Raw genomic sequence first — 21,877 nt, 5'->3', positions numbered from 1 at the left:
CCTCTTGCCCAGAGCTACACCTTTTCCTGGAGGAGCAGCAGCGTTGGTGACTGGCAAAGGGACGTGTAAATGCCTTTAGGCTATAAACCCTCTGGAGCTCAGGACCACTCTGAAGGGCCATCCCAGATCTGAGCTGGTATGAATTTGTGTTGCAGATGAGGTCTAGTGAAACCACTGCCTCCCTGTCCTGTAGGTCCTCCCTGGCACTCCCCAGAGCTTCCCCCAGAAACTCACTGCACTCAGATCTCTCTCTCCGTCTGTTGCCTAATGTACCTCATCTGAAGCAATTCTCTAGACCCAACCTATCACACGGCATCTGGGAAAACTTAATTCCCTGGAAGGTTAAGTGATTTGTTCAATGAAGTGAAACTGGTAAGGGATACATTCAGGAAGAAGATGTTGACTGCGAATCCAACCCAATGTTTTGTCCTAGTCTATTGGCCCTGACAGAAAAGAGTTAGGAAAACCCATCCTAAAGGCAAGAGTTTTGCTTGGCACCACATATTTTATTTTTTTATAAATCTATTTCCAAATCAAGCCTGAAATATTTTTGTGTCTTTAATATTGCTTACCTTTCAGGGTTTCTTTTAATAATTTACTGCCGAGAAAGGTGATAAAGGGGAAGTTATTCAAGCAAGACTATGTTCCTAAAACTGTAATCCCCAGGAGAGACTCCTGCCTAAACTCTGCTATAGTGGCAGCAAACAAGGACTGAGAGCTAGGCTTGGTCTTTTACTGATCTGTCAATGACTCATTTATCAATTTTTTTCCTCATATTATTTTGAGTGCTCTCATTTCATCAGGTTTTTAAAAAATGCTTTAAATCTTTTTTTTCTTATTTTGTTGTTCTTCCTGAATACCAATGTACACCTAGAACTGTGGACAGAAATATTACAGAGGTGTGATTCATGTTTTGGAATCTCATTTTCCTTGGAGGTTTGAGTTTTATTACAAAATCATTTTGCACTCATGGTTACCAAGTGTGAGAAAAATTGATAATAATCTGCAGATTTGAAGGGTTTTATCAAGTCAGAAGTGATTTCCTTCTACCTCATAGTAAAGCACGGGGTTCCACGTTCATGTCACCCCACTCAAGGTTCAATCACAGGATGGTGAGCCCAAAGCCCAGCAGCAAAGAGGAATTCATGATTCTGAGAAAATCAGTTCTGTTTTTCCCATCACTCACTTGGCCCTTTATTTCATTTAGTGGACTGCAGAGATCCAATCTTGACTTTCCTCTAGGGCCCAGGACAGAGCCCATTCTAAGAACCCTGTTGACAATCCTCCAAGAGATGACATTATGCTAAGAAGGACCAGTCATTTTTGTTCACTCAGTTCTTGCGATGGTCCTGCTTTTGCTGTCCATATTCTCCAGAGATGGGAGCTTTCTACAAGATGAATTTAAAATGAAATAACCTGAAATGATTTTAAATGGTCTGGCTTGATGCCATATAGATATTTGAAAATATAAAAAGTAAGGTAGTTCGGATCAAGTAGTTGAAGCAATGTTTTCTTTTTCTGGGTGTGGGGGATTTTAAACTTGGGCACATCACCCAGGGTTTTGTTTATGACACTGTTATTATTTTTGTATGTTTGACAACAGGTCACAAATTTGAACGACAATATCTTCCCCAAGGGATTCACGAGAACAGCCTTCCGGTTCTGAGTGACAGGCTGATCAAAATCATCTGCAGTGACACTTGAGCCACAGCTGTTATTCAAGGACCTTTAAAACTACTGAGTCATCTACTTCCACATCTCTGAGAGGTAAATGGATGGCCAATATTATTATTCCCATTCTAGCCAACAGGACGATATTCTCAACAGAGACTGTCTCAATTTGGGACATTGCATCTCGGCACAGCATTCCTTCTGCTGACTTTTTAAGTCATTCGGGGCTCAGGAAGGACTGAGATGGTTTCATCTTTTGCATGTTAAAGATTATAATAGAGGTAAACTGGTTTCCCCAAATCCCAGGTTTTCATATTGCTTTTCATCTTCAACTCGGTTTTCTGATCATTATACAATTTATGGTGTTTCCCCTCATCCTTCTCCCTGCCTCAAATTCTCAGCAGGGAAATCTTTAGTTTATACTATTATTCACAGACACAGTCTTCTGTCTACTTCCCATTCATGGCAGGTATCCTACCAACTTGTAAGGCTGCTTGCTCTATTTCTGTGCTTTAACTGTTAGAAAGAGTTCCAATGGGGTGACCTGAAATTTGCCTTTCAGATTTTCCTTGTTTTGTCTTCCAGAATAACAAAAAATAAGGAGACTGTTCACTTATTTGAAGGCATTCGTCCTTTCTCTACTTTTTTTTTTGTAGGAATTAAACTTTTTTTTAGAGGATTCACCTATAATTTACCTGATAGGATCCTCAGATTCTCTGATACCTAGTCAACTTTGTTATTGGGATATTAATAGAATTTCCTCTAAAATATGTCATTCAATTTTGAAATTAGTATTTAAGATACTGTCTGTTATGGTTTCAATATGAGGAATCTGGCAGAAGCTCATGAGTGAGACAATGCAAGAAGGCTTAGAGGTGCAATGATTGGGTTATAAGAACCTCAGACCAATCAGTAAATCTATCCCCTGATAGGTATTAACTGAGTGGAAACTGAAGGCAGGTAGGGTTCCACTGGAGGAGGTGGGTCCTTGGAGATGTGCCTTTGGGGTATACATTTTGTCTCTGTCAAGTGGAGTCTTTTTCTTTGCTTTCTGGTATCAGGTCCTCAGTTACTTTCCTCCTCCACACACTTCTACCGTGATGCTCTGCCTCACCTTAAGCCCCAAAGAATGGGGCTGGCTGTCTATGGACTGAGACCTCTGAAACCATGAACCCCCAAGTAAACTTTTCCTCTTCTAAAATTGTTCATCAGTCTTTTGGTCAGAGCAGTGAAAAAGCTGATTAAAAATAGTCTAACTCCTTCTGTTTTGTGTTATTATAACAAAATACCTGAAGTTAGGTCATTTGTTAAGCAGAAAGATCTATTTAGTACAAAGTTATAGAGATATAAGAGCATACATCTTCTTGGCTCTTGTGACAGCCTCCTGGCATATGGCATCAAGACTGAAGCCTGTGTATGAGGGACAGAGAGGTCACATAGCAAGACAAGAAGCAAGAGACCAGGGAGGAGCCAGGCTGGCTCTTTTTATAACAATCTGCTCTCATGGAAACTAATCCACTTCTGCCAGATCTGACCCATTCCCAAGAGACAGCATTAATCCATTCATGAGGTGGATCCTCCATGAACTAAACACTTTTCTTCTTGAAGGTTCGTCTGCCTCAACACTACCACAGACCATCACATCTCCAGCCCTGGAACCTCTGGGAAACAAGCCACATATAAACCATTGCACATAGCCTGCAGAAATGAACAGAGAGGCTACAATTCTCCATGGCAAAATCATTCCAAGATCCAAGACTTTAAAGCAATGTGACATTTCTTTCTCTTTATTTTATCAAAAAAAAAAAAAAAAGAACAAGTTATACAAGTCAGAAATCCCTGCTTCCCTGTCACTAATCTGAGCATAATTACACAATACAACACAAGCTGATATTGTTAGCATATAGAAGAAAACTGGATTGCACCATTGGATCTTCGTTTCTTTGCTTCCTTTCTATTCTGATTCAAGTTCAAAGAAATAAAAACTGGGGAGGAACCTCTTCTGTCTGTCTTTCATCTCAGTGCCAGCACCACACTGTTCTTGGGAACACAGTTCTCTCAAATATGACAGTCCCTCAGAGATGTTTTGGTCCAGCTTGTAGCTGGAGGATTTCTACCTGATTCATTATTTTATTCCATTGACTAGAAGAATATCCAGGAACTCTTTGATGGGGTTCTAACTATTGAAAGCAAAATCTCAGCACTTTTTAGCTTTCTTGAGATTTTGAGTACTCATCTTATTGCCAGAATTGTCTTATGATCAAAGATATTGTTTAAACACGGTTTTCTGCTTTTAAAACCATCTTTTGCTTGTTTATAGAATTCTTTAGAGTGCTTAAAATGAAAGTTTGGGAATATGACTTTAACACTGTAGAAATTTAAGAGTATAATCTTTATTGTTTACTCTGTTTCTAAAATGCTATTTAAAATCCAATTTTATGAATCATGGTCTCACTTTGAGTATAATTGCTACGGTAAATATGCAAATGTCAATAAAGGTACTGGCTGAGTATTCCTTATCTGAAATGCTTAGGATCAGAAATGTTTTGAATTTAGGAGGTTTTTTTTTTAATATTTACACAGACTTTGCCAGTTAGGCATGCTTCATCCCAAAATTCAGAATCCAAATGTTCCAAAATCCAAAGTTTTAAATGCTCAAGTATTTCTGATTTCAGGTACTTGGATTAGCTGAAGCTGTCCACAGCTCCTTATAACACAACACAAATAAGGATGGTAATTTATGTGGGCGATGAAGACATTAAAGATCATATTTTCAAAAAATTTAGAGCAATTCTTGGCTCTAAATCAGTAAGTTAATATCAAGTATTATAATTTAACTTAAATATTTAAAAAAATTTTAAAAAATATTAAGTATAGAACATTATTAACCCTCATTTTACAGTGGATATTAGTGAGGTACAGAGAGATTTATATAGCTTTCCCAGCAAACTTTGAAAGATTTAGATTTAGCTCTGATCAAGGGTATGCATACTGAGCTGCTACACTAATGTGGCCAAAAGTGAGAAGATATTCTGGAGATTCTTATTAATAATGTCTAGGAAGAAATTAATATTCTTGGGAGTGCTTCAGAAACTATTGAGAAGTATTTACAGATAATTATTCACATTTTAAATTTGTATTTTCTGGCTCATTTCATCATAATGCAGTATCCCCAGAATGAATCATGTTTATTCTGCAACCACAGGTGTCCAAGTATTCTCCCATCAAAGTTTAGTGCTGGGAAGATGTATTTGATTCCCATAATCCCGGATCCACATCTCAGCTTATTTCAAAGATGCCTTCCCCATTAGTTAGAAGGCTCCACCCAATCCTTTTGCTACATACCTATATCCCAACTCAGGCTTCTAAAGCAGAAAAGCTGAATTCCCGGTACTCTGAAGCAAGCCCAAGCAAGACACCTCTCTACTTAACACTTACCTTTCTCTAACAAACAGAGAGATTTCAAGGAACACAGGAAACAAATTGCCAATCAATGTCTCTATCCCTTTTGGAGTTCTCAGAGTTTTTAGGGAATAAGCTCATTCTCTGTAATAAAGACCATCAGATAACTCCTGGTTCATGTTTTCTCAGCCATAAACAACAGAGGTCTAGACAAGAGGATATAAAAGGTATTAGGAGACTGGTCAGAAGTGACTTTGCATAAAGAGCACCTGAAGATGTCAGAGGCTATATGAATAACAACAGGAGTAGATGAGGTTGGAAAATTCTTTGGAGAAAACTTTTGACAAAACCCCCCAAACCTACTGAAGACTGATGTTTCAATGAACTCAACCTGTCATTTCCAGGCACTTAGTCCTTTTATATTGTATTTAGCTTTCGCCTCACAATATTGCTCTGAGAGGCAAATGGAGAAGACGCATGGTTAAGATTTGCTGTGGAAATACTTTTGCCAACAGCAGTAACTGAAGTCATGGTACCATTCTTCTGAGGTGGACTTCATTTCTAGATCCCACACGGGGCTTCTCAATGCCCAGCCACATAAGCTTACTCTGAAATGTCTTTGCAAAAGTGATTGTCCTCTACCATTTGCTCACAGAGTTGAAACAGTAACTCTTGGACTCCTCAAGATCAGCCCAGATTTTGAACCTCTCTCACAGATAAACTCAGAATTCTAGATCAGGGAGCCAAGAGGAAAAAAGAGGAAATGAATCAAATTCCAACCACTTGAGAAAAAATGTCCTGTCTACCCGTAAGGCAGAGGCCAAAGGAGCCATGTGCACACTGATAACCTATGACTCAGAGGCTTATCATTCAGAGCTGACAATTCTCAAATCCCTGAGGGATGGATGCTGGTTTCTGCTCCAAAGGGATGCCGTACCAGGGAGGTGGCTTATGGAAGAGATGAGTGGGCAAGTCTCGTCTCTGCACTGCTGTGCACGATGGCTGCCTTTATCATGACTACGATTTTCCACCCTATGTGTTCTAAATTCGTCTCTTCTCTTTATTTTTTTTCCAAAAGAAGCAAAGGGGGAAGCCCTTGAGATTCCTATTGGTATCAACAGGAAACCTGGGGGGGAAAAATGGACAATCAAAGAGGGCACCAAAATACACATGACTAAGAATAGGAATTTCAACTACACTGCTTTTGGAAAGGAAAATTAAACTTTTGATGAGTTGGTTGGACTAGTGGAGTAGGGTGTGGAATAGGGAAGGGAGGAGGGATCTTCTTTACATAGGAATCAGAGGGTGACCTCATATTCTATTTTATGTGGTTTTATAAAGCATTTGGCAAAACTGAACATATTTCAGAAAGACCTTACTCTCATGAAGGGTTACTAAGTGACAGTACTGAGGGCCATGCTTAGGTGGTGCTTGGTATGGTTCTCATTTCTAGTCCCCAGGTTTTTAGTTCTGTTAGGATACAAAGATAGTAAAAAGCCACCAGGGTTTTCAGATACTGTAAATTCCCACAAAGCACTTTGTCTACTTTGATATTATATGAGAAAACACCCTAAGAATTTGCTTTTATAGAATATAATATCTGCATCATGTAAGAGACATTCAGTCTTTGAAAATCTTCAATGGGGCTCAGTCTTAAATTATTTGCTCAGTCCTCTGTGATCAAAATGGGTTTACCAGAGCAAAGATACCATCTAGGTTATTCTTCCTTTTTCTTTCCTGCTCCAGTGTTGAGTTCAACACTAACCATCACAAGATGTACAGACAGACTGCTCAGGAGTGACAGGATGCCCAAAAGTTCACTGGAAAAGATGTGGGATCATCTTTCTCAGACCTGAGGCCAATTATTAGTAGGATATAACTTATAACTTAAAAGAAGTAAGTCCTAAGACCAATACATGAAGTGAGTCAGTGAGAAAATAGTGAATATTTACATTGTTTTTCTAAAAAAAAAAAATCCTTCATTTGTTCTGACCAGATGTGTTTGCAAATTATAATTTGTCTGTGGCAACATTTTAAAAATAAAACTAATATATATACACACACACACACACACACACATATACACACACACTTAAACAAGGTTTACATTTATTTATTGCAACAAAATAATATACACACCATTTTTTAAATCTCTTATAATAATAATGTGTCTGTTTTATTTAGAAAACCTTTATAAGTAAAGGAAATGTTTCTTTCTTACTTTAAAGCTGGAAGTTAAATATTACTCACTAGTTCGGCAAGAAATTAAATGAAGACCTTTAGGTACTTGGATCACAGCTCCCATCAGGACAGCATCTTGCTATCCCATGTACTAAACAGAAAGCGAGGTCTAGCTGATATCATTGGGGAAAGATCAATCACACAAATGAAAAGCCATAGCAAGAACCAAACTCAGTGCCTCCATCAAGAAATCCATGATTTTAAAAGATACATCAAAAGCAAAGCTACTTTGTGGTAGAATGAGTTTTAAATATGGATTTATCTGTGAGGGTTTTAAACATTGTATTTACTATATTTAGCATCTCCAATGATTACTCAGTGTGTAAAGTGCTTCGAGGTTATGAGATCACTAGTGAAGCTTCATTTAAAATAAATTCAACTAAATATTTCTTTCCTCCTAGTGTTACATTATCAGAGGATGTGGTAGAGGAGAGAAAAAAGCCCCTAAACAAAAAAGCACTGCTGTCTGATGTTTTCCACTAGCGGTAAAATGACTCTAGTATTTGTAAGCAGATAAGGTTAAAAACATGTTGAAAAGACCTAAGAGCACCAATTACTTTTCTAGAAGGATCCATGAAAAGATAACACAGGCTTCCATATAAATATATAAAACTACTTCCCATTTCCCTAAAATGACATTATCATATTGTCAAATTTGGGGAATGGTGACTTAAGAGGTAATTTTCAACTTGACTAGCAGATTGAGCTCAACCATCTAGGAAGGTAACCTCATTTAATTGACAGTGTAACTTGTGGAAGTAGTTATTTTTCATGGGTATTATCAAGTGTTGGTTATTTAAGAAGGGCCACAGTGCTTAGAGTTTAGATTATATAGTGATATAGGATATTCCTAAGAGAAACCATATTCCCAAGGAGCAATATCACATGGATGATTCCATCTCACATCTCGAAGAAGAAGAAGAGGAGGAGGAGGAGGAGGAGAAGGAGGAGGAGGAGAGGAGGAGGAAGGAAGAAGAGGAGGAAGGAAGAGGAGGAGAAGGAGGAAGAGAAGGAGGAGGAGGAGGAGGAGGAGGAGGAGGAGGAGGAGGAGAGGAGGAGGAAGGAAGAAGAGGAGGAAGGAAGAGGAGGAGAAGGAGGAGAAGGAGGAAGAGAAGGAGGAGGAGGAGGAGGAGGAGGAGGAGGAGGAGGAGGAGGAGGAGGAGGAGGAAAGTTTTAGGAAGAAAACAGCTTTCCTCAGTGTACTAAAGAAATGCATCACCAAGCGGACCTGCCTTCAAGCCAGTGCTGTTGATAGTTGATATCAGAACCACATTACTCAAGAAACTTAAAAGCAAGACTGTACATGAGGGCAAGAGATGTGTAATGATGAAATGCCTTTTGAAGTCTGGGTGAGCAGTCTAGTTATGCTTGAACATATTCAGGGGCTAAAAATCTTCCAATAAGAAATTAAGAAGATAACACATCTACAGATACTTAGGAAGATAGTTAAATTAAATAATAAAAATAAAAATAAAATGTTGCCCAAATTCTTTTTGAACATGGAGAGAAAACATAATAAAAGATCCATGAAATACTTACAGTGGGATAAACTATTGCTACTTTCACACACACACACACACACACACACACACACAAACACACAAACACACATGTGCATAAACATTTTTTTAAGTCATGGGGATTGAACCCAGGGATGCTCTACAACTGAGCTACATCCCCAGTACTTTTTTTGTTTTGTTTTGTTGTTGAGAGTGGATCTCACTAAGTTGCAAGGTTGGCCTCAAACTTTTGATCCTTGTGCCTTGCCTCCTGAGTTGCTGGAATTTCAGGTGTGAGCCACCACACCAGCCAATGATGTAGTTTCCACTTAAAAATTATAACAATAGTCTGAGGTAAATGTTAGTTTTTATTTTATAGATGAGGAAAATGTGATCCAGCAATTAAAAGTAACTTGCTCCCTATTATAAAGACTCTGAAGAGGCAGGCTGGAATTAGTGTTTTTTCACATGTCATTCTCCTTCAGGGGCTATGAAGGTGTTATGTTCTATAACTGATATTTACATTCACAGGCAATAACATCCATGGGAGGTTGATATTCTATACTAATATTCATATTGATGTGCTCATTATATACAGGAAACTTTTACCAGTCTAACACTATAGTCCAAAAATTAGAGATAATGTCAGAATTATTCCTAATTCTCTTTATTAATTCATTGTAGATGCATAATACCTAATCCCTTCCCCAAGGCTGCTTTGGTTATCAACTTATATTCTTTCTTGGTTGACAATTTCATAATTTTCTACCTGTAAAATAAAGTGGAACTCCTCTTAACCAAACAAAATAAGACACCTCCTTTGAGCTTCATGATATTACCTGGAGTTGATAAAACAGTGTACAAGATTATATCCTTTTTCAACCTTTTCAGTATTATAAGGCACTCTGTTCCTGTTAATTGTTCCATTCTAGGGAAGTCCATGTTTGCAGCATGTTTCTCACGGGCACAAACTTCTTTTCCTTCTCTCTACCTTCTCTGCCCTTCGAGAAGTAGTTCTCGGGGTCTCTGTGAGGCCTTCTAGTCCAGATACTTCCTGTGTCCCCAGAATGGTTTCCCAGTTTAGTCCTCTGGTATAAACTGAAGGTGACCAACTTCTTACCTCTGCTCATGTAAGAAAGGCAGGTTGGGAATTCATAATCTGCATTTTCATGACACGCCCTTAGATGTGATTGGTACTCTTTCCATCTATGTTTCTGCTATTAGCTATTACACTCTCCCTTTCTACTCTGCATTGAGGAGGATATTTTAAGAGAGGTGCAGAGATACTGTATGGAGACCCAAGGAGGCCCCATCCCCACTCTCAGATAATCCATGGCTGCTCCCCAGGTCTCAGGCTGAGACTTCTCTAGGTCACTGAACTTTTTACCTGCATGTGGCATCAGCGGTGTTGGTCCGCCCTTTCATCACAATGTCACTCTTACCTGGGCCTCAAGTGAAGAAGGTGTTACACAACCCCATCAATCTGGCTGAGTTCCTTACTTTGAGTCACTTGAACTTTACTCTACTGTTCACTCAAAATAGTGAAATCAGTTACGAAAACAGGAGTTAACAGGCGGGAAAAAGTGGGCTGAATAGAAGGGAACTTGATTGACTAGGTATAAAATGGAGACGGAGCTGCAGACAGAACTGCAGAAAGATATTTAACTTCTCTCTTAGTCCACATAAAACTGGGCAAGTCTTCTTTAAGCAAGTTAGTGAATAATGTATTTTCATAGGACATTTTGGTACATGGGTATGGGAATAATACATGTAACTGTTTTGAAAACTAAAATGCTCTGTAAATGCATGTACTCTGATCATGTACTACCAGCATATAAAATGTTGAAACTGAAAGCAGGGCAGCAAAATAGAGCTTTGGACCAGAAGTAAGAATGCTGGGTTCCTTCCTTGCAACAAATAACCTGGCAGGTTTGGACACATCCACCTCTTAGTGACAATGTCCTCTTGTGCTGTAAAACATTCAAATTGTACCTAATTGTTCCAGAGGACTGACCTGCTCAGAATGTGTGATTCTAAAACAAGCTTGGGTAGTCTTGTGAAAATGTATTTCAAATCCGTATTGGTAATATTTGGACTGTCATTCAATATACAAACTGCTCAAAGAACAAGAAAATAGTAATGAAATTACAGGAATTACTTTATACTTCGTCAAAAGTCTACTCTATTTTGCAGGAATTACTATGCTCAAAAATGTATCCTCTGCTTTCAGACAGATAAAAATCTGTATCTGTTATTTAAGAGAAAGTCTTAAGCTTACAATTCTTAAAACTTCCCCATACTACTTGCTTCTGCCAAATACTTCAAAATACCATACCTTGTGAGAATGTTAAAAGAATCTGATTATTTCTCATGTTCTCCTAGGTCTTATTATTTTAGCTGTGTCCATGAGGGTGACCTTGGTACTTATTCCCCGATCTCACCAGTTCTTTAAGGAAGAAGACTGAGCGGCTATAAGGCAGAAGGCAGTGCCTAAGTGCATTCACAGTGCCATGTATAGAAGCCTAGTGTCTCTCAATCATGTCAGCATAGCACCCTCTACTGCTTCAGGGGAAAGAAAGCTTCACAGCTGAGCACTAGCACACACCTCCCCAGCTATGCAGGCATAGGTCACAATTTCCTTCATTTGTCACTTCAATAGCGTTTCTTACAAAAGAGCATAGTTATGATATGGAGAGATTTTATCTTTTTTTTCCCATCCTTGCATTTGTTCTGCTTTATTTATGTTTTATTTTGTGTATGCTCTGTGATTTCAAGCTAGGAGTTCTCATGACTTGTAACTCTCATGCCAAAACAATTCATGTAATGTTAGGAGTAATTGGATAATGGGGATAAACAAGTCTGAAGTCTCTGCATTAAATCTCAATTGAAGACTTCAGGAAAGGAGCTTACAGCTCTCAGAATGCAAAGTGTCTTATATCTTTAACAGAAAACTTCTGCAGAACATGAGAAAATTCTTCCTCAGTTTTATTTAAATTATACCTCTTTTCTAATTGGGATCCCAGAAGAAAATACATTTTGAAAATGTCGATCTCTGTCTACTCACATGTACTGTCTCCTGAGTGTCTTCTTTCTCAGAGCCAGTAAGTTCTTAAAAATCAAATCAGAACCTTGGAAAACATAATTTATTTCCTACGGATTCTTATTCAGTAAGGTTTCAATAGCAAGATGTTCCCACTTCCAACCTATCCTGTCCCTCCAAAAATATATCTTTATTTTTTATTTTTACTGAGGAAAGATGTTTATAGTATTCTGTAGGAGGAAGACATACAGTTTTCAGAAAAGTTTGCCAAATTGTGGAGAAAATACGTATAATATTACAAACACATATCTAGTCTAGTATTTTGTTTTGGAAAATTTACTACTTTGGACAAACAATATATGATTTCTGTGATTCAGGACAGAAGCTTGATTTCCACAAACCTTACCATTCCATTCATTCAAGGAATGGAAAAAATACTCCCTCTGGAATGTTCTTGAGATTTCTATAGGTTTCTCTCCCAGAGTACTTATTCCACACAAGCCTGCATGGCTCCTTTCAGGTATAAATATCTCTACTGATCCCATTAATTCATTTAAAGTTCCTGATGTTTTCTAGAAGGGAAGAACTGTTAATTTGACAAATCAGTGATGTGTGAAGTGTCAAGGTGAGGATCAAAGGGAGGTAAAGAAAAATTAACATTGGAGCTGTGGTTCTAGCAGAGTTGTCTTCCATTATGTCACCCTTGTGAACAGTAACCAAAAGGACAAAGAGAAGGAGATGCCTGTTTCCTCTGAGTCTAGAAAAGAGAGTGAAGATCTGCTTCCTTGCCACCACCATGTCTCAAGGAATATTGCTGCTTCAAAGTCCTAGAGACTTCAGTGTTCTTCTGGTTCCAGGTTTAGCTTCCTTCACAGAGTTTTCAGAATGAATTCTGAAAGTTCCCTGCACTTTCAGAGTCGTAAGGGTCAAGACAAACTCAGTTTATCATATACTTGTATTCTAACTCTTAAGTGTCCCCCTTAAGATGTCAAGAGAATATTCACAATTTCTATCTCTTTCTATATACTCTAGCACCTAGTAAAATGCAGGGTACATAAAGGATACTTATGTAAAGACAAGTTAAATAACACCTACTTGGCTCAATATCAAGTACATTCTTAATTGTTTTGTACATGTTTTCTGCCCTTTGATCCTTGTGTCAAGTCCCTACCAGTCTCCTAGACATTGTCAGCAGAGCTCATTCATTTTGTAGAGATGAGCCAAATGCATGCAGAGTTGCATTATTTCACAAATATTTGTTGGGAATCTATTGAGTAGCAGCCACCAACCCTTTGGGAGACAGAGATTCAAAGGTAAGCAAAATGAATGGGTCTTTTCAAAGTGTGAATACTCTAGAAGGGAAGCCTAACTAGCAAACAGGCATTTTCAAAGACGTATGGTGCAAGTCCAGTGAGGGTGGGTACAGCTCGGAGGAGAAAGTCCAAGAAGACCTTATTGGAGGAGGTGACAGCTAATATAAGACCAGAAGAGAGAGAGTTAACCCTGTAATGGTCAGGAAGGGCCTTCTCAACAGAGGGAAGAGCAGCTCAGAGGCTAGGAAGGGAGAGAAGGGAAGTGTGAAGCGAAAGGTATGGCTGTGGCATAAAATGTGTGAGCAATTGTGAAGGAGGTGAAAATGCATGTTGGACCAAAGTGGTAAGGACAGGAATGCATTTGGGAGCTGCTTCTCCAGGTTCATAAGAAGATCCAGTCATTCTTGGTATGTAGGGAAGAAACAGCCTCCATTCACTGTCAAACTTCTGGCATTGCTGTAATGACACAATGAAAGAAGCAAGGAACTACTGAATCTGTTTGCTTGAAAAGACCAACAGAGTGAATAATGTTTTACCAAAGGGAAGCACATGGAAAGAAAGGTTGTGCAGAGTAATTGTTTACTTCTGTATTATTAAACAGAGGTCAAAAGGCTTATTGCACAAGTCAGTCCGGGTAGTTAACTGCACTTCCACCTACATTGTCACAGCAGGCTGAGCACTTCTTAGATTATTAGGAAAAGCACCACACCAACCTAGTGCTAACAAAAGTAGACTTTTCTAGCATAAAGGAGCCTTAGAAGTCATGTTTCCATTTTAGAGGTAAGAGAACTATAAGTTTAACACAGCTTTTGTGAACACAGCTGATGTTCAAAGCCAGACCTCTGACTCCTGGTCCAGGATACTTTCCAAAGAGTCATCTTCTTGCTACACTGCTCCTGAAAAAGGGATTCCCCCCCCCCAGTTGAAAGCTAGTCTATGTAGCACATAGTAAAATAAAAACTAAGTATGTGATGAATTTACAGAATAAATGTAGCCAAACAGTTAGGTTGCATCAATTATTAAATGACCTAATTTGTCTCTTGCTTTTGATCCAGATGATGCATATTACACATATTACAGGAAAAGGCTGCTTAAAGGAAGTTAAAGCTATTGCTCAGCTGTTGAACATAAGGCAAAAAAGTTGTGGTTGCTTGAGTAGAAAGAAAATAAAACTTTTATAATTTATATGAAATATTAAAGTAGCTAAAATAGGATGTCCAACTCAAAATGTAAAAGGAAGTATACTTGTACAAATATACCTGTGTAAGCAGAGGCATAGACACACTAGGACATTGGTATATGTCCACAGTTACACACATACTTAAAGAGAAATTGTATAGTGGACTGGAATTAGAACAGTTTTCTCTGGGATTTGGGGGCTTGTGATGACTTTTCTTCATAATTTCCTAGATTTTAATGGTATAATGAGACTATATATTAAAATGTCTGTATCTGTATCTATATCTATATGTCTATATCTAACTTCCCCCCCATATACATATATCCATGATCACTCTCTGCTTAACAAAGAACAAGCACATCTTGAAGTGGTGCCCGGCATATAATGTGTCATTGGTATGGTTAGACAAGACCATCACACACACTTCACGGGTAATATTATTAGGGCGTTTCAGTTTGTAGCAAAAAGCTTGAGTTATAGTGAGTATAAATTTTGAGATTTTTTTTGAAAATTTGAGACAAATTTTGTGTTTCACAGGGATTGTTATTTACAACATACCCAACTGCTGCCTAGGAATGCCACAGTGAATGGATTTGAGTCATTCTAGAAGAACTGGGATCTACTTTTTGCTGCAAGAGAAGGAAGGAGGGTCCAGATGCAGGTAAAGAGAAGTAGAACAGTAGCAGGAGACTCATAAAAGGTTACTCTTCAGATTTCATTCCCAACATTCATGGCAATATTAACTTTAATAATCAAAGTCTATTCTGTGATGCTAAAATGCAGAATTTCCTAAGTCATGTGAACACTTTTAAATAAAAATATATAATAGAAGAGATTTGCGAATCTTCTAAAACAAATGATCAATGATCACTCTATCATGGTTTAAAAGCACCTCTAGCAGTGTAGGGTTTCCTTAAAGGAGGCAGCATTCTTAGCAACAGAGAAAGACTCAGAGCAGGCTACACAAACTTCATCTTCCCAGTGTTGCCTTCTTGCTTTGAGTTTCCTTTTTAATGCAAACTGCTGTCAGTACCTAAGTTAACTCTTAGGGGAACCGGTTAGATTCCACTCTATGGCAGAAAGCCATAGAGTGAGCGAGTGAGCCTAAGTCTCAATTGCTGCCTTTATCATGTTCCAGAAAGACACATTTAAACTTTAGAAGGTACCACACACGGGTTCTTTCCATTACTCGTTATTGTCCCAAGTTGTAGACTTGCAGATGGACAACCCACCTCATCCTCAGCACATCTGAGGATGTCCAACTCAGAACAACTGGGATGAACAATAATGGAACGGATTCTCTAATGAAACTAAGACAGAAATATCTGAACCAATTTCAACTTCAGAAAGCCTTAAAAAGTTGAGCATAGACCTAGAAAACAGAGGCAAGGGGAAGAATTCAGCACTGTGTGTTGAATCGAAATGATTTGAGGTTTCCTTGTCTACTCGGTGACCAGAGTCCTTATAAAGGGGAATTTTCATGTGTGGAACAGTAGCCTGGCTCTGGGTATCATGATAAAACAGAAATAGGTATTATGTTTGGTTCTGGGAATTAAAAAAAAAAATGTGTTCACCATACAGAGTCCCAGTGATTTTTCCAAATTCAAATCACATTCTACAACTCTCTACTTAAAACTGTCCCAGAATTTCCTATCTCTCAAAAAAATAAAATTCCAACTTTTATAGTCTCTCTCAGGGTGTGATATCTAACTCTGACTTCTGCTGGGACACGCTGTTGCACCAGCCACAAAGACGATTATAGGCTTTCAACTCCCCACACTCACCACTGTCCTTCTTCCTCCAAGGCTTGCATTTCTCCCAACTCCTACACTCCATCCCTAGATCTTCACTGGCTCCTTCTTGCATTTGAAGCCTCAGCTTTAGATCACCTCTTTGGTAAAAACTTGCTCAAATCAGCAGCAATTTTCTTTTACAGCAACATATTTAATTTTCTTGGTAGTTCTTCATTGCTAGCTTATTCCCCCTTTTTATCTGTCTCCCTTGCCAGAATGCATATCCCTGGAGAGCAAGAATCTCATGTCTTGCTCATTACTTTCTCTATCTCCAGCCCCTAAAACTATGCCTGGCACCTAACAGGACTGCCATACATCTTTGTTGAATGGGTGAATGAATCACTTAGTCTTTTCCCTTTGGGACCCCAGAGTCTGGTAAATGGAGCTGAGTAAGTTGCCAGCATTGAGTTACATCCAGGGTGATCTATGAGCATAGAGGAGAAGTTTCAGAAGGACATGCAGAGGGGAGGATACGCAGGATGCATCCTGATGGCTAGAATTATTTATGAACTGAGATGATCCACATAGAGGGAATACCATGAGCCAAGAGTGGAAACATGAAACATCACAGATAGGAGGGAATACAAGATGGGTCAGGCTCAAGATCAAGAGTTCAAGTGTACACACGTCATGAGGAAGCATGTACATCATGCTGAGGAGCCTAGATTTTCTACTGAGGTTAAATGATGCAAAGGGACACAAGTTAGCTAGCACATAAAACCAAAAATAGACACAATCATCACTTATTTCTATTCTTGTGCTCATTCTCTTTACGTCATCATTTCTTATTACGTGATACTTCTTAGGCTCTCCTTGAATGAATTCTGTAAGACCAAAGTCACCAGACATCATTGACAAAACTCAATAGTTTCTCTAGTAAGTTGTTTAGCACTGATGTTGGGGTGGGGCACTGGTTCTGTGTTAATATCCAATTCAACCCTACATTTCATCAGAAATGAGATGGGCTCATACTTAGGCCAGAATTTTCTTGCATATTATGATGTGGAATGGACAATCCTCTTTCACTGCATTTCATGCCTGCGCTGATACAAAGCTTGAAATCAACATGATTCAACACTGTGCCTTTTCTGTATGCTAGAAAAGCTGCCAAACATTTTAGAAAAAAAAAATCAGTGTAGGAATAGAATATCAGATAAAACTTTTGTTTAAACAAGTTCTTTTTTCTATGCATTCCATTCAGAACAACAAAACCAAAAAGTCAAGTCGTCATACATTATCTAAAATTATTCACAAAATGTTTGCCTTGTTTGAGGGCATTAGCAACAAGTTCCTTGCCCTTTTTCCTTCCTCTTAGTCTTTTCATTCATGAACATGATGATTCACAGCAGTGCCCTGCAGAGAGCGGGGCAGTGGCTGCTCCTGAGGCAGCCCACCTCTGCTGCTGTGTGGGAAAAAGCCCTGCAGTGAATCAAGTTCATTGAGCAAAACTAGGGGAAAATATTTGTCTGGAAATCCAACACGCCTCTCCCTGTGCTTGTCCGGACAGAGCTAGGGTGGACTTAACATTTTTTTCCTTTTTGTCAGAAATGTATGTATAAAATTGCATATTTTCACAAAAAGAGTGTCACCCAAGTAGGGATTTCAAGCTTCGAGATCATGATCACAACAGTGGGAACAAAGACACGAAGTTACTTCCTAATATATTCCAAACTTAGCAACTGTGTGTTATTTCTCTGGAAAATAGAAATGGTCCAGCAATATCTATGCGTAAGGCTTGGAGGGAGTCTGCCATGCTGATGAGCTTTGAGTTGTTGAAAAGCTTTGTTTGTTTGTTTGTTTTTGGTTTATTTAAAAATGACACAGGACACAGTGTATACATCAGCAGCCAAGGCAGCCATCAGAAATCAATATCAGTGAGGCAAAAGGCTCAGCAATCAAGGTCTCACCACTGTCTTTGGTGAGGCTTGATAGAGGAAGAGAAAGAAACCACAATCTGCTATATTCAACCAGGGCCCTGGGATATTGCAAAACATAGGTTTGCACTTCCTTACATCATTCTCCTCCAAGGGATCCCTAATGCACCAAGGAGTTCAATTTTCTTCCCATTTTATGTTCTTTACTCCCCAAGACAGTGGCTTGTATCCCAACACTTCATTTGTAAGGGCCAGGGAAGCATTATTATTTTTTTTTGTAATGGTGGCCATACAGAAAGCTCATAAACAAGAGTGCCAGGGCATGTGTAGCATTAAGAAGAGAAAGAAGGGTCAGGTGGAAGAGAGGCACCAAACCCAAGACAGTGCTTTGATGGTCCTGTTGGTTTAGAAATGTGAAAGGCCCAGTTAATGTGCTGAGTTGTGAGAATAATACCGTGTCCTTGTATTTAAGGGAAAGAAGAGCTCCAAAGACACAACAATGAATAAACCCGAAATGGTTGGGATCAGAGAAATGTATGAATAATCAATATCTGGCAGAGGAGAGGATGAGATAGTGTCTAAGATGGAACATGTTTGGAGACGGCAATGAGTAAATTCAGATATATGAAACAGTATAGTTAAAAAGCACACAGCACTTCACATGGATGGATGCCCTAATAAAGAAGATGGAATGACAAAAGTCTAATGAATCTTTACAAATCGCTGCTAACACAAATAAGTTAGAGTCTTGGAACGTAAAGGAATTGGAGTTCATTGATGTTTGTTAAGGTGGAGAGTAAGGAAATCTAAGCAGTAACCATCGAGTTTCCTATTTACAAATGTCCCCTGGAAAAAGTCAACATCAAAGTTAAAGGCAGGAAAACACAGAAACCCTATGGAGAAATGGGTGGGAGTGGGTGGGCGAGGGTTGAAAGTGGAGTGTGGCTTCCATTTTCCAGAACAGATTACAAAAGCAGCCTCACCCAGTGTTGTCAAGCTTGGCCAGCTGAGGGGCACTGATAACCCCATCTATCTATGAAGAGTTCTGGGGCTGGAGAGGTTTACACTAAGTGTCAGAAAGGATACACAATTGGTACTAGTAGAGTCTAGTGTTAATGGAGGCAGTATGGAAGGGGCATCAGCTGCAGACAGACAGAGTCTGAAAGGCAGAAAGAAGGTGCGAGTGCCAACCCCACATGGGGGTGCATGCTCCTGGCTTTTGCCAACACCCCGACTCCCTACACCTGTTACATTCAAGTTACCCTCACAGTCACTGATACTTGAAGCTACCTGCACTGGATTCTCCTGCTGTGACATCCTTGTTAGATAAGAAAAACAAAACACAGAGAGGGCAATGATAGGGCCATCTTTTACACAGCAGGAAATGGCATGGTCAGGGTCGGTCTTTGCTAGCTCAATGCTTCCACACCTTCTAATATTGCTGTTTTTGTTCAAAACCAATTGATTTTAAATTGCAACACTCCAAGACAGAGATTGCTGTACCCCACCAGAGGAATGACTCCTTAGTCAGAGCAAGAGGTGTGGCTGCATGTGTTCCCTTGGCTGACTAACTCTCACATTCTGACTGTACCCATTCCAGAAAATGCCCCAGGCCCCAGATTTTCAGGTGAACCACCCTCTTACCATTTTAATCAGCTACACCTAGACTTTCCATTTTCATCAAGGAGCACTTATTTTCACTTTAGCCAGATGGAGCCTGCTCTCTGGTTCTCCTCTCTGGGATAAAGAGGGTCTCCTTAGTTAACCATCATTTCCATAGAATGTTTTCCTTTTGTCATGCTTTATCAATGGATTCCACAAGAGGAAGTTCTGACTGCACGTGGGCAGTTTAAGATACTGTTGAAGAAACCCAAAACGTGCCTGGGGCAGCACCTTGACTGTCAATGCCCCCCTCTCCCACCAAAGCATTAATGATATCTTTTACAGGAAATATAAAATAATGCTTTTAAATGCCTCAAAAACTGCTCCTTATTATAACCTGTTAGGGATTAAAATGTAATTAAATTTGACTCCTAAAAGAACAAGAATGCTGTAGGAATAGAACTGACCAAACTTTAGACCACAGATCAATGAGTTTGGTTCTTCTATCGATGGCATCCTCTCCTATAGTGCTTGAAGTTAATTCATGAATTAGTTAATTAATTAATATTTGACCCTATAAAAACATTCTTTATAATATTAACAAGGTCCCCAAATTAAAAGCAAACTCATTCCTCCTTTTTCTATCACTGTGAAAAATATCCTTTTCCTCCCTCTTACCTCGATGTTAAAATGCAGAGCCAAGGTTTTCCAGAGGCAGAAAGTCAAAGTCACATGGAAAGAGGGGAAAAAGCATTTTAACGTATCTACGGTCATAACTCTGTAGTAGTGGCCCCTGGCCCACTTTTCTGTTATCCAGGCTCAGCACAAAGCCCTGAGTCCCTTTGTTTCAATGGGGCCTTGGTGGGAAGGATAGAAGATACCCAGCTTGTTGCTCCCCGACCGGACTCAAACAGGGAGTTCTGATTTAATTAGCTGGCCAATTCCTTAGGGTCTATTTGAATGCTAACAAGTAGTTAAAATTCTTTCCCTCTGCAACAGATCATTAATTGTTATTTTTTTCTTAAGAAAATTTTACCCAGGGTTAATACAGAAAGAAACTGGCTTGGTCTTTTCTTTTGCCAGTTAAATGCACCTTTTCTGGTACAGAATGTGATTTGAGTCATCTCCAGTGATTCCCATTGGCAACAGGCTTGTATAAATGCAGATTCTCATTACTCATTATGGACATTTTTCAAAAGAATTGGAAATTAAATGGTGAAGTAGAAACTTCCTGTTTTTAAACTTCCTAAGAGGATTTAAGGGTCATTTTATTAATATTTATTGAATTCAGGCACTCTGTTAAGGCACTTTGGCTACATTATCTTAGATCATTTCCACAAAAATACTCTTTAAGTTACTCTTATTCTCTGTATTTTACAATGGAAATAAAAGATGTTCAGAGAAGTAAGATAATTGGCCAAATGTCACACAGCCAACCATACCAGTATGAGAACCAAAAACTTAAAAAACTTCCTTCCCCCCACCCCCACTATATAGTACATTTGTGCTTACCCATTCTACTTTGCCAATGCACAAATTTGAACTTGCATGTGACTTGGAAAAGCCTTATATATTAACTATAAAAATTCTGCCTTAAGATAAGATCTCTATGTACCAATGCAGAAGATATCTAGAAACATGGAATGCAAGGACAAAAAGTTAAGCCCGCTACTCAGGAGGCCCAGACAGAAGGATAACTTGAACTCAGGAGTTCAAGGTTGGCCTAGGTAATACAGTGAGACCTGTCTCAAATTTTTTTTTAATTAGTCCCTGAACAAAAGTTACTGGGTGACCATCTCATCTCTTCCATTTTTTAAAAAATAATGAGCAGCACTATGGCTAACTAGGGGTGATGGAGAGAGCTCAGCGGACTCTACCAAATTTGTTCTATTATGTTGCCATGACTGGAAGAGGCACAGGGCAATTCTTTCCTTCCTTTATTTTTATATTTGTCTTAATATTAAAATCCTTTAGCACCAGACTGAGTAGGATATAAAACTGAAAATTGATTAAAGTATTTGAATGATTGTGCCTTTTAAATGTAATTTTCAGATTACTTTTATAAATTTTTGACTCAATGAAAAAAAACTAAATGTTATATTAAAATTTATAAATAATTTCAACATAATTTTTATGTAGAACACTTTACAGATTTGCCAATATAATAAAACCAGGATGTTTGTCAATGAATAAACAATTTATTTAACTTGAAGTTAACAATTTTTGCGGAACAGATTTTCCAAATTGTAAATGTCTTCTAGT

At 38.7% G+C, this 21,877-nt stretch overlaps 1 protein-coding gene and 1 long non-coding RNA gene across 10 annotated transcripts in view; one reads left to right on the top strand and one right to left on the bottom strand.

The window, feature by feature from the left end:
- The window catches only part of Nrg1 (neuregulin 1), a 986,545-nt gene that overhangs the window by 394,505 nt on the left and 570,163 nt on the right, over positions 1-21,877 (bottom strand). The window lies entirely within an intron of this gene.
- LOC144370629 (uncharacterized) overlaps positions 13,008-21,877 on the top strand; it is a 43,888-nt gene continuing 35,018 nt past the window's right edge. Inside the window, exons 1-3 of one of the 2 annotated variants that reach the window (XR_013430531.1) lie at positions 13,013-13,166; positions 14,884-15,007; positions 18,486-18,713. This is a non-coding gene — a long non-coding RNA (uncharacterized LOC144370629). Of the gene's footprint in view, positions 13,167-14,883; positions 15,008-18,485; positions 18,714-21,877 lie in introns of those variants that run through there. The other variant, XR_013430530.1, reaches the window with a different exon arrangement.

The sequence above is a fragment of the Ictidomys tridecemlineatus genome, chromosome 14 (genome assembly GCF_052094955.1).
Source record: "Ictidomys tridecemlineatus isolate mIctTri1 chromosome 14, mIctTri1.hap1, whole genome shotgun sequence".
Lineage (NCBI taxonomy): Eukaryota > Metazoa > Chordata > Mammalia > Rodentia > Sciuridae > Ictidomys > Ictidomys tridecemlineatus.
This window is presented reverse-complemented; position numbering and strand designations above follow the sequence as displayed.